Source organism: Humulus lupulus, chromosome 1, assembly GCF_963169125.1.
Source record: "Humulus lupulus chromosome 1, drHumLupu1.1, whole genome shotgun sequence".
Taxonomy (NCBI): Eukaryota; Viridiplantae; Streptophyta; class Magnoliopsida; order Rosales; family Cannabaceae; genus Humulus; species Humulus lupulus.
Window position 1 is genome coordinate 156016905 of NC_084793.1, and position 15566 is coordinate 156032470.

A 15566-nucleotide genomic window follows, 5' to 3' on the forward strand; every position below is an offset into this window, starting at 1 on the left:
TGAGATAGATACAGAGAGAAGAAGAGAAATGAACAAAGAGGCTTAGAAAATGACTTGTGTTTATAGAGAATCTAAAACTATCTGAAAACCAGTGATTAAACTTATGTCTTGACTTCTCTCTAAGCACTCCTTTTATAGAATTAATAAGGTCATTTATTTAATTAAAAAATCAATAAAATAATATCCAATTAACAGCCCTAGGTTGAAATTATCATGGGCTTTAGGCCCGTGAAATTTTCCATTTGATTATAAGCCCATTTGAAATTAAAATAAAGGCATGTATTATTTTCTATTGATTTAATTAATTAAATAATTATTTAAATCCTTTATCAAATTAATTATTTATAATTTGAACCTTGATTTAAACTTATTTATTAATTTAGATATTAATTTATCTTAATTAATAAATCTGCCATAATTTCTCTTTTCTTCTCTAAATTACATAGCTCTGTGAAATTATCCAAAATTAACTTGGTCAACTTTGATGATTCTAATTGATGATTAAATCAATTAATTGAGACTATCTAGATGATTTTATCCAAGGTACAATGGGGACCATGGGCCTATGAAATCAAGCTCCAATAAGTTATCATAAATCTAACAAATAAATTTACTAACTTATTTATTCTTCGTGACTCCACTAAAGACTCGGAATTGCATTCTTGAATTCATAGAACACTCTATAACAAATATAGATACGCTATTAATTATCTATTGTTACAACCATAATTTTCACTCAATCCTCTATAGATGGTCTACAACAAGATGGGACTAAAATACTGTTTTACCCCTCATTGTATTTTATCCTTAAAACACTTAGTTCTTTGTAAATGATATTTCAGTAAACTAATTTAATTACTGAAATGAGATCTCTATTGTTGACGGTGAGAACTCGTCAACTAAGTTAAGTTGGAAAGAATTTCAAAATCAAGATTATCAATAGAAAAGCCTTAGAAATTTAAGTATCAAATCTAAGAACAATTGCAGAAGAACAATGGTGAAATTAGTTTTTCATTCACTATGGTGCGCTTGCTACAGTAAATTTTCCAACCCCCTTCCATGTGGAATTGGGATCTATTATATAGTGGGCTCTAATGGCCCTTGATACACTGTGGTCCAGGGGACCAGGCAGCACATAGGTACACTGTCTGGAGAGTGGCTTCAGAGGTTGTGGTCGTGCAACCAGTACAGGGACAGGTGCCAGGAGGACGTCTCCACCACTTGTCCGTACCAATGTCAGAGGAGTGGTGCAGGTGGTAGTGGTGTCGACTCTGACATCTGATTGGGAGTATGCAGGCCATGTCCTTTCTCCTAGTGCTCCCACTACCTGATTAGCATGAGTGCCACAGTCAGACGTACGGGACCTTACAAGCCGTACCCCGTACGAGATTGTATCATCATGACCCTTCAGAATCATACTTGGACCTTCCCTTCTAGACGGTGGGGCTTCCATAGGTCTCCAAGCAAGGTGCCATCTCGAGATGAAGAGCGCGAGATGTTATCACGCGAGGCCCTCGCGGCTTAACCATGGTGGGGCTATATGAGGCTGCCCCTCGTGGAGACATCATGAGGTGCTCCCACGCGAGGCCGTCGGGGCTAGGAGAGGCCCCCACGCGAGCCCCCAAGGCTATGGGACGCCCCCGCGCGAGGCCGCCCCCCGAGGCTAGGAGATGCTCCGTTCGGTGAATATGATCCACTTCGCACAAGGCCTCGCGAGGCACAAGTAGGCGTCTCGTGCCAGCGCCTCGCGAGGCATGGCCTCGGGCCATCAACTTCCGCCTCGCGCCATATGTCGGTGTCTCATGCAAGCGTCTCGCGAGGCACGCCCTCGCGCCCCCATGCAGCGTCTCATGCCAGCGCCTCGTGAGGCATGGCCTCGCGCCCCATGTGCAGGCGTCTCGTGAGTTCATCATTCCTTGGCTACTCGGGAGACGCCTCGCACACCTGCCTTACCAATCTACCTAGACACAAGGACCTCGTCTAGCGAGGCCCATCTCGCCTTTCTTTCGTGATGGCCCATAGGAGAGCATCCAAACCTTTAGTCGTTCATGGGCCTAAGCATGTATTTTGGGTCTTTTACAGGCGTGGAATATTGAGCGTCCATACTTGCCCCCCAGTCTAGGTGAGGACCTTTAGGTGCTCTTGTAGACTATTCTCCTTGATTCTTATAAATAGGCCTTCATGCATGTCTCATTATTTTCACCTTGCTTCTTTGGCTTAGTGGTTTTGAGAATCCTTCCCCTTCCAAGAGGTAAGGGGTTCAATCCCCCACTCCTTCATTTTTGCCATAGTTTCCTTCATTTTATTTTTTCATCTCATCATCATTTTTTTTTTCATTTTTTTTATTATTTTTTTTTACATATGAGCTCATTTTTTGGTGTGTCTATTTGGAGGCTAACACATCCTTTTGGTCTATTTTTGTAGACGCGTATATTCTACCATTTGGTGTTTTTGGCCCTCGACCTCCTTTCGACCTCGACAACGCTCCATCTTACTAGCTTGAGGTATATTTTCTTTTTCCCTCACGTTCATTGGGTCCAAATTAGCATTACTCGGGATGGGGTACCTTGGCCTGAGCTTGTAGTGAGTTTGACCATTTGCACGCCCCTCTTTTTTATACCCTGTAGTGGGCCATTTAGGACGTTTGCATCTAGAGATATTAAGCCTATTCCTTTGTGTTTTGTAGCCATCCCCTCATTTATACGTGAACCCCTTTTCGCTTTCGGGACAAGGTCTCATGGCCAGTGACGGCCCGTCCGACATACCTCCGGGGGTTGAGTTTATTGACCTGTCCTCAGACTCAGAGTCCCCTGAGGAAAACCCTTACCAGGACTAGACTCCTTAAGGCAGGCCCGTATCCGCCATCTTGAGTACATGGTTGAACTTAGGCGTAAAATTTGGGTGGTGGAGAGCGAAATTGACTCGGTGTCGAGAGGAGACAGAGCACCTTTCCCCCCAAACTTTAGTGACCATGTAGCGAGCCTTAGGGTGACCCTCTTAGAGTTGCAGAGGGAGTTGGAGTTTATGGAGGGACACCTTCCGCCTGAGCCCTCCAGCCCATCCTCGCTTGATGACTGTCATGGGGCTGCCTCCACTTCTCCTCAGCCCCTAGTCTCGGTTTTTCCTAGCTCAGCACTTCCGCAGTCGCTCCCTCGATGGAAGACTCTTGCTAGGAAGAAAAAATGGAGGGTCAAGTGTTCTGTCTCTTCCTCACATTTTTCTTTTGATTTTACAGATATGCCGAGGGCATGACGTCAGGTGGCTTCCAATGAACTGGACGATGCTCCTTTACTGGCAACCGAACTGGTGTCGCGTGTGTCCGAAAACAAACTGATGGACATCGTGGATCACTATTGCGTCCCTCCGGAGTACGCATTATATGTTCCTCAGAAGACATGTCGGGCTGACAGTCCTAGGCCCGGCTTCGTGGCCCTCAGCGAGCACATCCTGAAGGCGGGTGGTACCATCCCATTACACCCGTTCTTTATTGCGGTCCTCAACTACTTCGACTTTTCCCCACTTCAGCTGGCTCCCAATGGTTGGCTGACTTTAAGCTGCCTTTTCGTTGTTTACAAAGCTATTTAAACGCGCTCCTACGACGACGGAGGTGCATTTCCTCTACAACCTCATGCCCCTTCCCAAGTCCAAGGTATTTTACTATTTACAAAAAGCCAACAACGGGGCCACTTTGATAGAGGGCTCGGTGTCCAACCCGGGGTCCTGGAAGCAGGACTTTTTCTTCGTGGAAGGCCCCCTCTCTGTCCGCGAGGACTTTCGGGCCACTCTCAGTAAGTACCCTGAGCATCACTTTCTCTCTTTTACTTTCTTACAACTTATTGTTTCATGACTTACATTCATATCGACCATGGCGTGTATTATGCAGAGCAATTCGCTGAACCCATAGTTGTCGGGTCGGAAGCGAGAGACATGAGAACGTTCCTCAGCGCTGACCCCGCTATGAAAAAGGCGGTGTGCCTATTCACCGTGAAGAATCTGAATCGCTATAAATTGTCCCCTGTCTCGGACCCCAAGTTGCTGTGGACCATCTCTGGGTCCACGAAGATGAAGGGGGCCTTGGCCAAGCCTTGCCCGGATGAGGATGAGGATGAGGAAGAGCCGGAGGAAGCCCCCCTTGACCGCGGGGGATCTCACCAGCTGCCTCCATCTCCTGGGGGATGCCCTCCATGTGCCTCCTATGATCCGGACAAAGCCCCTCATTCTCAAGACCAGCAGGCCGTTCCGGGGTGTTATGTTTGCCTTGACCCTGAGGGCTATGACGCCTTCACTCAGGCTCCTCTTGACCCTGGACCATCGGGGACTTATTTTGCCGACCTTCCGGAGCCTCCCTCTGATCTACCAGGGCCTCAGTTTTCCACTTTCACCGCGCCCCCTCCTATTTCGGCGAGCGGGTCATCCGTCCTCACCCAACCAGGTGCCACAGGTGCGGATGGGGAGCCCTGGGTAACTCGGATGGCGACGTCTTACGGGCAGCGATACATCCAACTTGCCTCGGGCCTCCCCGTATCCGACTGGAACGGTCTTGGGAACATTGCCCAGACGGACCTTGGGGAAACCCTAAGGCGCACCATGGCCTGGGTGAGTTCCTGCACCTCGCGTCGGCCCTATTATGTATAGATGTACATGCATTTTTTTTTGTTTGTTATTTATTGTTGATGTTGTTAACTTTCTTGTGCAGGCCTATACCATGGCTCTAACGTTTGCCAACTCGTCTAGCAACCTCTCCACGTCTACTACTGAGAGGGACTGCCTTACAGCCCAGGTCCAGAAGCTCGAGAAAGAGCTTGAGAAAACCCAGTCTGAGCTAAAGAAGGTTCAGACCGAACTTGCCACCTCGTCGAGAAGGAAGGTGAAGGCGGTTGCCAAGGCCACAAAGCTGAAGGACCAAGTTACCAACCTGAAGAGCGAACTCCTGGTGACCAAGGCTATCACGGCAGCGTCACAGGAAAGGGTTACTTATTTAGAGGTTGAGGTTGAGGTCGAGGCTACCAGGGGCGAGCTCCAGGCTGCTAGGGCCGATGTCGCCTCGTTGCAGGAGAGAAATGCTTCCTTGGAGGTGGAGAAGGCTGCCATTGAGTACCGGTCCATAGATCGTGCCCTTTACAGCGTGTGGAGGCAGGATCCCAATTTTGATTTCTCTTCTTTTGGTGAGCACGCCGCCATTCGAGCGACCATGTGGAGCGCCCGCGGTAGGAGGCCTTGAAGTAGTTATTTCATAACTTTTGTCAGCTAGCCCACCATGGGTGTACGCTCTTTTTTTTTTAGACTTTGTAATATCATTATCGCTACTATTTTTCTTTTGTAACTCTTGTACTGTCTTCAAAACTTTCTTTTTCAATGTATATATACATGTGTTGCCATTTATCTCTTATTCTACTGCATTTGAGGTCCTTTTGAGCCTGTATGATGGGGTTTGGTTGGTTCCCCTCTTTTATTTACCAGGCTGGAGGTCCTTTGGAGCCCATGTGAAAGGGTTCACTGGGACCTCCTTTGGTGCCTCTTGATTACTTTTATAAGGATATTTTGACCTCTTGGGTCCTAGCTATCCTTTTATATATTCTTGCGCGCGCTTATTATTTTTTTGTGAGAAGCGTCCTTCTCGTCGTTATTCATAGTACTATTTTTGCAAGGGTCTCTTTTAGGACCCTTTTTGGCTAGACGGCTTGGTGGCCGCTCTAGACTTATTATTATTGTTACCATAATTTTTTTTTGTAAGTCCCTATGGCCTCCTTGATGTTCACAAGGGTAGCTAATCCTTGTGATCCCAGGGGATGCCTTGTAAGGACTTCGCTTAAGGCCCTGATATAGGGGGTCCCTCTGGGATCCCCCGTTAAAGGGTCCATTTTAGGGTCATAGTCCCTTTTTGGGTCCTCTTGATGGAGGGCCCTTTTTAGGATCCTCCTGGTGCATAGGGTCCCTTTTAGGATCCTGGTGCAAGGGGTCCTTCTTTGGATTCTCTTGCTTGTTGCTTGCTTTACCTTCACGGGCCACTTCCTCCTAATGGAGAGCCATTTTTAGGATCCTCCTGATAGGGGGTCGTTTTTAGGGTCTTCCTAATAGAGGGCCTTTTTTTTTTTTAAGATCCCCTGTTAGAGGGTCCTTTTTAGGATCCTCTTGGTAGAGGGTCCTTTTTAGGAGCCTCCTTTTTAGGAGGGCAAGGGGTCCTTTTTAGGATCCTCCATTAGAGAATCCTTTTTAGGAGCCCTTTTTAGGAGGGCAAGGGGTCCTTTTTAGGATCCTCCGTTAGAGGGTCCTTTTTAGGTTCCCCTTGCTAGCTGCATGTTTTTGCCTCCTGTCCTGCCCCCCAAGTGTTTGGTGAAATTTATTTCGGCAGGCGCTTTGGCTGATGCCCGCGTAGCGAAGAAAAGTGACACATGAAGTTGCAAACAGTTTCATTCATAGCATGCGGTTTACAACCAACCTTGTAAATAAAAGGGTTACATCTAACTAGGAGGTTACCTAGGTAGCCTCTTTGATTCTTACTTAATTAAGCTAAAACAACAAGGAAAAAATTAAACACAGGTTCTTTCTGCACTGAGTGCCGAAGCCTCGCTGGTAGCACTTCTCGAGATGATCCGTAACTCATGCGTCCAACTTGTGTGGGTCTAATTTGTGTGGGTCGCTCCTTCATACACAACCATTGCCATCGGTACAGACGGTTTGGTGGCTATACGGAGGGACATGTTATAGCATTGCCTCGCCTCCTTCTGCTCCCCTTTCACGTATGCTACTCCCCCGGGGGTTGGGAATTTCATAGCCAGGTGATACACAGAAGTTATCGCCTTCAATTCTCTCAGTGAGGGCCTCCCTAATATCGCATTGAAGGCTGAGGTGCAATCCACCATGACAAAGTTAGCCATTACAGTGGTTTGCCTAGGTTGCTCTCCCATGGTGAGGGCTAATTCGATTGCCCCCAGGGGCTGCATCGAATCTCCCGCAAACCCATACAAAGACATAGTGCAAGGCTTTAGGTGATGGAGACTCAATCCCATCTTTTCCAGCGCTGGTCGATACAAGATGTCCACAGAGCTCCCGTTATCCACCAAGACCCGATGTACCCTCATGTTAGCAAGCTGGGCAGTTAGCACCACGGGGTCATTATGTGGGAAATGCACCCCCTGCGTATCTTCTTCAGTGAAAGTTATCGAGTCATTCTCGCCCCTGAAGCTCTTCGGGGGGCGTTGCTCCAAACTTAAAACGCAAGGTGGTGGACTTCGTCTGGCTCTCCTTGCGTACGTACCTGCCCAAATGTCCCCTGTGAATGAGCTCCTCGATTTCCACCTTCAAATGGTTGCATTCCGCGGTGGTGTGGCCGACATCTTTGTGATACTGGCAATACCTGCTGGGGTCTCTTTTGGACCGGTCTTTTTTCATTGGCGAGGGCCTTTTGAAAGGGACCTGGTTTTTGTTCGCAACGAAAATATGCTCCCTCGCATGGGTGAGGTCAGTGTAAAAGGTGTAGGGGCCCTGTAGGCGCTCCTCAGAGCATTGATGCTTCCAGGGTTAATCATCTCTTGTTCCCTCATAAACCCCCTTCTTATTTGCACCACTCGGGTCTCCTCGGGCTGAAGGTTTCGGGGGCGATGGGCCCTTTTCGGCTTTGAGGTTCTTGTGACCATCCTCCACGCGAATGTATTTTTGTGCCCGCTCGTAGAAATCATCCAAGTCTGTGACCTCCCTCTTGAGCATGTTATCCCATAACTTGCTGCCTGGGCATACTCCAGTTGTGATGGCCATTTTCAGCTCTCGGCGTGTCAGGATCCCTACTTTAGCTGCCTCCATATTGAACCTATCAATATAGCTCTTCAGGCTCTCGTTTTCTCCCTGCTTCACATTTGCGAGGCTGGTGCCTGGCATCGTGTAGTCGCGCATGGCGTGGTGCTGCTGGAGGAACTCATCAGAAAATTGTTGCCAAGATCTGATGGACCCCGGTCTAAGTCTTTTGAACCACTTGTACGCGGGCCCTTTCAAGGTGACGGCGAAACAATGACATCTCGCCCCACTGCCAATTCCCCTCAGCTTCATCAAGTCGTTGAATGTATCTAGATGGTATTTTGGATCTATGCTTCCTTCGTAGGGGGTCATGTGGGGATCTTCTTTAAAGTTGGCAGGGAGTCAGATGGCCTGAATCTCCCTCACGAAGGGTGACTCATGGTCGAACTCTTCCTCAAAAGCCTGACCGCCAGAGGCGGTGATGATCTTGCTTCGCAGGCTCCTCATTTCTGTGTCCAAGTCCTGCCTCCTCTTGCTTAGAGAGTCCCTCAAAGCAGACGGGTTAAGATACGCCTTTTCCTTGCCCTCTCGAGGCGCCATAGGGGGCGTGGTCCTTTTACCCGCCCTCTTTTTGTTGAGCTCCTCCCATAAATCTGAGGGTGCTCTTTTAGAGGTGACCTCGTCCCCGTTGTGATGGGCCGCGTTGGTCTTTGGCTCTGACTTCTAGGCCTGCTTCGGTGGCTCAGGATGTGCGCGTTGCTTCCTTCGAGGGGTGTTGCTAGTGGAGTGTCGGGTCCTCCCATCATCTACTGGAACTGTGGTCTTTGCCCCCTCACGACCTTTCTCTTTTCTCTTGGGCAAGGTCACACTTGACTTACCCTGCAATAGGCCATTCAGCACCTCTTGCATATTCTCCAGGGTGGTCTCCAACCTTTGGTTATTACGGTGGAGCTCACGTATTTCTTCTTCATAGAATCGAGATTTCGAACTCGAGCTCACGGAATGGACCCGGGGATGCTTATCGTGCCTGCGCGTAGAGGGGCCCGGGTCCTACCGGCTGGAGTTCGGTACTTGGGGTGGTCTAGGGAGTGGGAACTCGTTAGAATTTCCCGGTGGTGCTCTTGGAGGACTCTCTACAGGTGGGACGCCCAGTGACGAGGCCCCTCTATCATCCTCGTGAACCTCAGGGTCCCTTGGGGGCTCCACCTCTCTGGGTGTAGGGGGTTCCTTCATGGAGGCACTCAGCTGGACTCCGTTAAGGTGGACCTCCACCTCTCGTGGCTCCCTGATTCGCTTTGAACGTCTTGGCATTTCTTCTTGCTGGAAGTAATGGTAGAACAGTAGCTTGGAACTTAAGTTCCCACAGACGGTGCCAAACTGTTGACGGTGAGAACTCGTCAACTAAGTTAAGTTGGAAAGAATTGCAAAATCAAGATTATCAATAGAAAAGCCTTAGAAATTTAAGTATCAAATCTAAGAACAATTGTAGAAGAACAATGGTGAAATTAGTTTTTAATTCACTATGGTGCGCTTGCTACAGTAAATTTTCCAACCCCCTTCCATGTGGAATTGGGATCTATTATATAGTGGGCTCTAATGGCCCTTGATACACTATGGTCTAGGGGACCAGGCAGCACATAGGTACATTGTCTGGAGAGTGGCTTCAGAGGTTGTGGTCATGCAACCAGTACAGGGATGGGTGCCAGGAGGACGTCTCCACCACTTGTCCGTACCAATGTCAGAGGAGTGGTGCAGGTGGTAGTGATGTCGACTCTGACATCTGATTGGGAGTATGTAGGCCATGTCCTTTCTCCTAGTGCTCCCACTACCTGATTAGCATGAGTGCCACAGTTAGACGTACGGGACCTTACAAGCCGTACCCCGTACGAGATTGTACCATCATGACCCTTCAGAATCATACTTGGACCTTCCCTTCTAGACGGTGGGGTTTCCATAGGTCTCCAGGGGAGGTGCCATCTCGAGATGAAGGGCGCGAGATGTTATCACGCGAGGCCCTCGCAGCTTAACCATGGTGGGGCTATATGAGGTCGCCCCTCATGGAGACATCATGAGGTGCTCCCGCGCAAGGTCGTCGGGGCTAGGAGAGGCCCCCACTCGAGCCCCCAAGGCTATGGGACGCCCCCACGCGAGGCCGCCCCCCGAGGCTAGGAGATGCTCCATTCGGTGAATATGGTCCACTTCGCACCAAGGCCTCGCGAGGCACAAGTAGGCGTCTCCTGCCAGCGCCCGCGAGGCATGGCCTCGGGCCATCAACTTCCGCCTCGCGCCATATGCCGGCGTCTCATGCAAGCGCCTCGCGAGGCACACCCTCGCGCCCCCATTCAGCGTCTCGTGTCTGCGCCTCGCAAGGCATGGCCTCAGGCCATCAACTTCCACCTCGTGCCATATGCAAGCGTCTCATGCAAGTGTCTCGCGAGGCACACCCTTGCGCCCCCATGCAGCGTCTCGTGCCAGCGCCTCGCGAGGCATGGCCTCAAGCCATCAACTTCCGCCTCGCGCCATATGCCAGCGTGTCATGCAAGCGCCTTGCGAGGCACGCCCTCGCGCCCCCATGTAGCGTCTCATGCCCGTGCCTCGCAAGGCATGGCCTCGGGCCATCAACTTCCGCCTCGCGCCATATGCAGGCGTCTCATGCAAGCATCTCTCGAGGCACGCCCTCGCGCTCCCATGCAGCGTCTCGTGCCAGCGCCTCGCGAGGCATGGCCTCGCGTCCCATGTGCAGGCGTCTCGTGAGTTCATCATGCCTTGGCTACTCGGGAGACGCCTCGCACACCTGCCTTACCAATCTACCTAGACATAAGGACCTCGTCTAGCGAGGTCTATCTCGCCTATCTTTCATGATGGCCCATAGGAGAGCATCCAAACCTTTAGTCGTTCATGGGCCTAAGCATGTTTTTTGGGTCTTTTACAGGCGTGGAATATTAAGCGTCCACATCTATCATTGAACCCCTTGAACCAAACTAAAAGAAAACCATCGTTTCAATTCTTCATCAGAAGTTATAGATGTTCATATCTATGATTAACACTCCCACTCAATTATACTACCGAGTTACCAAGATGTAAGTATGGGCTAGTCCGTAGGTTAAGCTGGTAACGAACAAGCCAAAGAACTCAAATAATACAATCAGTTAGAATACTAACCACTCAGAATTGAGATTGAATTGACCTATGGTCAACTATATGATATGACTAGAATAGATAATAATGGTATGTTTACTTATCTTATCAACAGTAAATATCGGTCCTGTCCGATGTAACAAATACATCCGATCTTATCCACTTTGCTAATGTTCTAGAAAGAACATAACACCACAATGTGTAAGTAGATCATATCGTAGATTGGCAAGTCAATGTAAATCCTGTGCACTGACTAATCTTAGGACTAACTTATTTTGAACATACAATCATATTAATATTCCATTGTGATTACGTCACTATAAATACAATTAACTATATGCTTAGGATTTAATAGAAGTTTATATCAAACAAATAATCATGAAAATAAAACATGTGAGCAAAGTGATTGACCAAGTCAAAAAATTATTTCTATTCTTTTATTGATAATAAATGAGATTGCAAAGAAATTGGGTTTTAATTAGGGCATAAAACCCCAACAAACTCCCACTTGCACTAATTGAAACTAATGCCTTAATTCTACTAATCCCATTTCCTTGATATGCTTATCAAATGTAGCTTCTTATAGTGTCTTTGTAAACGAATCTGGAAGATTGTCTTCAGCTGCAATCTTCATAACCTTCACATCTCCCCTGGCCACATATTCTCGAATTATGTGATACTCCCTTTCTATATGCTTACCTCTCTTGTGACTACGAGGTTCTTTCGAGTTGGCTATCGCTCTGTATTGTCACAAAACAACACAGGCGGTTTATCCATTTCTGGAACAACACCTAGATCCGAATAGAACTTCTTTAGCTAGACTATTTCCTTAGCTGCTTCTGATGCGGCTATGTACTCAACCTCCATGGTGGAATCTGAGATTGCAGACTGCTTTACGCTTCTCCATATCACAACTCCACCCCCAAGAGTAAACACCATTCTAGAAGTAGACTTCCTGTCATCGACATCAGTCTGAAAATCTGTATCAGTGTAGCCTACATGGTTCAGAACACCACCCTTGTAGACTAACATATAATACCTAGTTCACCTTAAATATTTTAGGATATGCTCAACTGCTATCCAATGTTCCGGTCCTGGGTTTGACTGATACTGTGACACCCCACGTCACTATGGCTGCTTTCTGGAATGACGACTGGCCCTACAAACCAACAAGAGTCTTTTCAACGTGCTTTGTCCTCACTCACATGCTTCCTAGGAAAACTTCCCAGGAGGTCACACATCCCTAGATTACCCCAGGTCAAGCACGCTTAACTTTGGAGTTCTCAAGTGATGGGCTACCGAAAAGAAGATGCATCTTGTTGATATAGGTAGTACCCATCAATCCATTTAATCCCTCTTCAACTGTGTAGTCCCACACCTACACAGTCTTAGAATCATCACTTGACCTTCCCCAGGCGGTGTGGGATTGCACAGCTTACCCGGTCTTTCCCCTTACAGATCACGGGATTAAGACTATCACAGATACCTGCTCGCTACTCCCACTGCATAGCAGATATCTGGTCTAGTACACAACATGGCATAAATCAGACTTCGAACTGCATATGCATAAGGAACTTTTCTTATTGCATCTTCCTCTTCAGGATTTTGGGGAGACTGCATCTTTGCAAGATGAATTCCATGGCGGGATGGTAGATGCCCATTCTTGGAATTCGTCATTGAGAAATGTTCAAGCACTTTATCAATGTAAGCTACTTGAGATAGAGCTAAGAGTCTGTTCTTTCTATCCCTGATGATTTGGATACCTAGAACATAACTTTCTTCACCCAAATCCTTCATTTGGAATTGAGTGCTCAACCAATTCTTTTACATCTGATAATTTCTTAACATTGTTTCCAATGAGTAAGATATCATCTGCATAAAGAACCAGGAATACCACTATTTGGTTTGCCTTCAGTTGGTAAACACAAGGCTCATCAATATTTTGTTCAAAGCCATAGGTTTTGATTATTTCATCAAACCTAAGATTCTAGGAACGAGAAGCTTGCTTAAATGCACCTATTAAACTTGCAAACTTGTCCTTATTGTCCAACTACTTTAAATCCTTCTGGCTGATCCATATAAATGACTTTGTCAAACTTTCCATTAAGAAAAGCTATCTTGATGTCCATTTTCCAGATCTCATAGTCGAGAGCAGCTGTTATAAATAGGAGGATGCGAATGGATTTGAGCATGGCTACCAGAAATAAAGTTTCCTCATAGTCCATGCCTTTTCTTTGGGTATAACCCTTTGCCACTAATCGAGCTTTATAAGTCTCGATATTTCCATCAACACCTCGTTTCTTCTTGTAGACCCACTTGCACCCAATGGCCCTAAAGTCACTAGGTGTTTCCACAAGATCCCATACGGAATTTGAGTACATGGACTTTATTTCCTGTTTCATGGCTTTAAGCCATAGTTCCTTTTCAGGTCTAGCCATTGCCTGTTTGAAAGACAACAGATCATCATCACTAGTGTCACCAACAACCATATTGGTTTCACCATCCATACCATAGCGAACTGGGTTCCTAGAAACCCTCCCACTACGATGAGGCTCTGTGGTTGTTTGCTTAGGAATAGTGGTACTTTCTTCATTTAAATCGACTTCCGTCGGTTGGACATGAAGAGTGGGCATTTCATCATCAACTCGTGTTGATGATGATGGAACATTGGTTGGAGTCAATTCGATAACCATCTCCTCTAAAACTACTTTGTTGCGTGGTTTGAAGTTTTGGACATAGTCATTTTCCAAAAAAGTAGCATTCGTAGAAGTAAACACTTTCTTTTTTGAATGACTATAGAAAAGTCTACCCCGAGTAACTTTAGGATGGCCAACAAACATGCAAACTTCAGTTCGCGATTCTAGCTTTCCTTCCTTTTTCCTCAGGACGTGGGCGGGACACCCCCCAGATTCTATAATTGCGTAAACTAGGTTCATGACCATTCCATTGTTCTAAAGGTGTTTTAGGGATTGATTTAGTCGGCACGACATTGAGAATGTCTTTCGCAGTTTCAATTGCATGTCCCCATAACGAAGTTGGTAGAGTTGAGTAACTAAGCATACATCTAACCATTTCCAATAAAGTTTTGTTCCGGCGTTCCGCTACACCATTTTGTTGAGGAGTACCTAGGCCAGTAAGTTGTGATAAAATCCCAAGTTCAGTTAAATGATCTTGGAATTGCATATCCAAATATTCTCCACCCCTACCAGATCGCAAGATCTTTAACGTTTTACCTAATTGAAACTGAGTCATCGCTAGGAATTCCTGAAACTTTGAAAATGTTTATGATTTCCGATGCATTAGGTAAAGACATGAGTATCCAGAGTAATCATCAATGAAAGTTACGAACTACTCCAAACCACCCTGGCTTGAACATTCAAAGGTACACAAACATCTGAATGCACAAGTCCAAGTGGTTCTTTGGCCCTATCATCCTTTGCAGATAATAGACGCTTGGTCAGTTTTCCTTCTAGACAAGATTCACAGACAAGTAATTCACCTGTGGTGAGTTCCCTCAAAGGCCCGACCTTTGTAAGTCTTTGAATCCTATCATAGCCAATGTGACCTATTCTCAAGTGCCATAAATACATCATATTATCATTATCGGTCTTTTGATGTTTATTGGTCCTAGGTTTAGCTACTTTGAATAATTCATTGTTAAGAGCGAGGGGTTCATTAGGTCGCAGAATATAAAGCCCATTTTTTAAACATGCAATACACAATTGTGATCCATTGAAGGAAATCGATATATTAGAACTTGTGAAAGTCATAACAAATCGTTCCAATTGCAACATGGAAACTGAAATTAAATTTCTACTAAAATCTGGTGTTATCCCCAAAAATTAGAGATCGATGACGTGGCAATAGAGGTGACAAGTGGCAGTACATGGTCCGTAAAAGACACATTAATAAGTCAATAAATATATTGGGTCCTAAGAGTTGTGATAAAGTGACTTGGCTTAGGAGTAGCTCAGTATGCCATGTTAGACCAGATATGCCATGTTAGACCAGAGATATGTCATGCTAGACCAGTGTGCCATGTTAGACCAGAGGAGTGACATTACTGTCCAGGAGTGACATTGCTGCCCAGGAGTGACATTACTGCCCAGGAGTGACATTGCTGCCCAGGAGTGACATTGCTGCCCAGGAGTGACATTACTGCCCAAGAGTGACATTGCTAGGAATGACATCGGCTGATCGGTCATGTGCATGTCTGACCAGCAAGTGCATGTCCGACCAGCAGAGGTATGGCCGACCAAAAGATGATATTCATCAACTAGGTAGAGCAGACTACGTCAAGATTCCCATAAACGACTTCAACAAGAATCGGTCTTGGCATGCGCGGGAATCTCTCATTCTTCCCACAAATTGGGTGTTCTGTTATAGTTTGAATATTTTTGTAATTTAAATATAATAAATATAATGAAATATCCCGATTCTAGGGGATAGCAGATGTATGATCCTAAGCCTATAAATATATGGCTTATGGGATCAGAAAGGGGGGACTTTTGGGAAGTTTTGGGTCTGAGTTTTCTAGAGAGAGAAAGTGCTTGTATCTGAAAGAATTCTTGTATTCTTGTAATCTGTACTGAAGAAATTTAGTTGGCTCAGTTCATCTGATCTTGAGTACAGATCTATAATCACAACTCTAAGAGGATTAGGCTATTACCAACACATTGGGGCTGAACCACTATAAA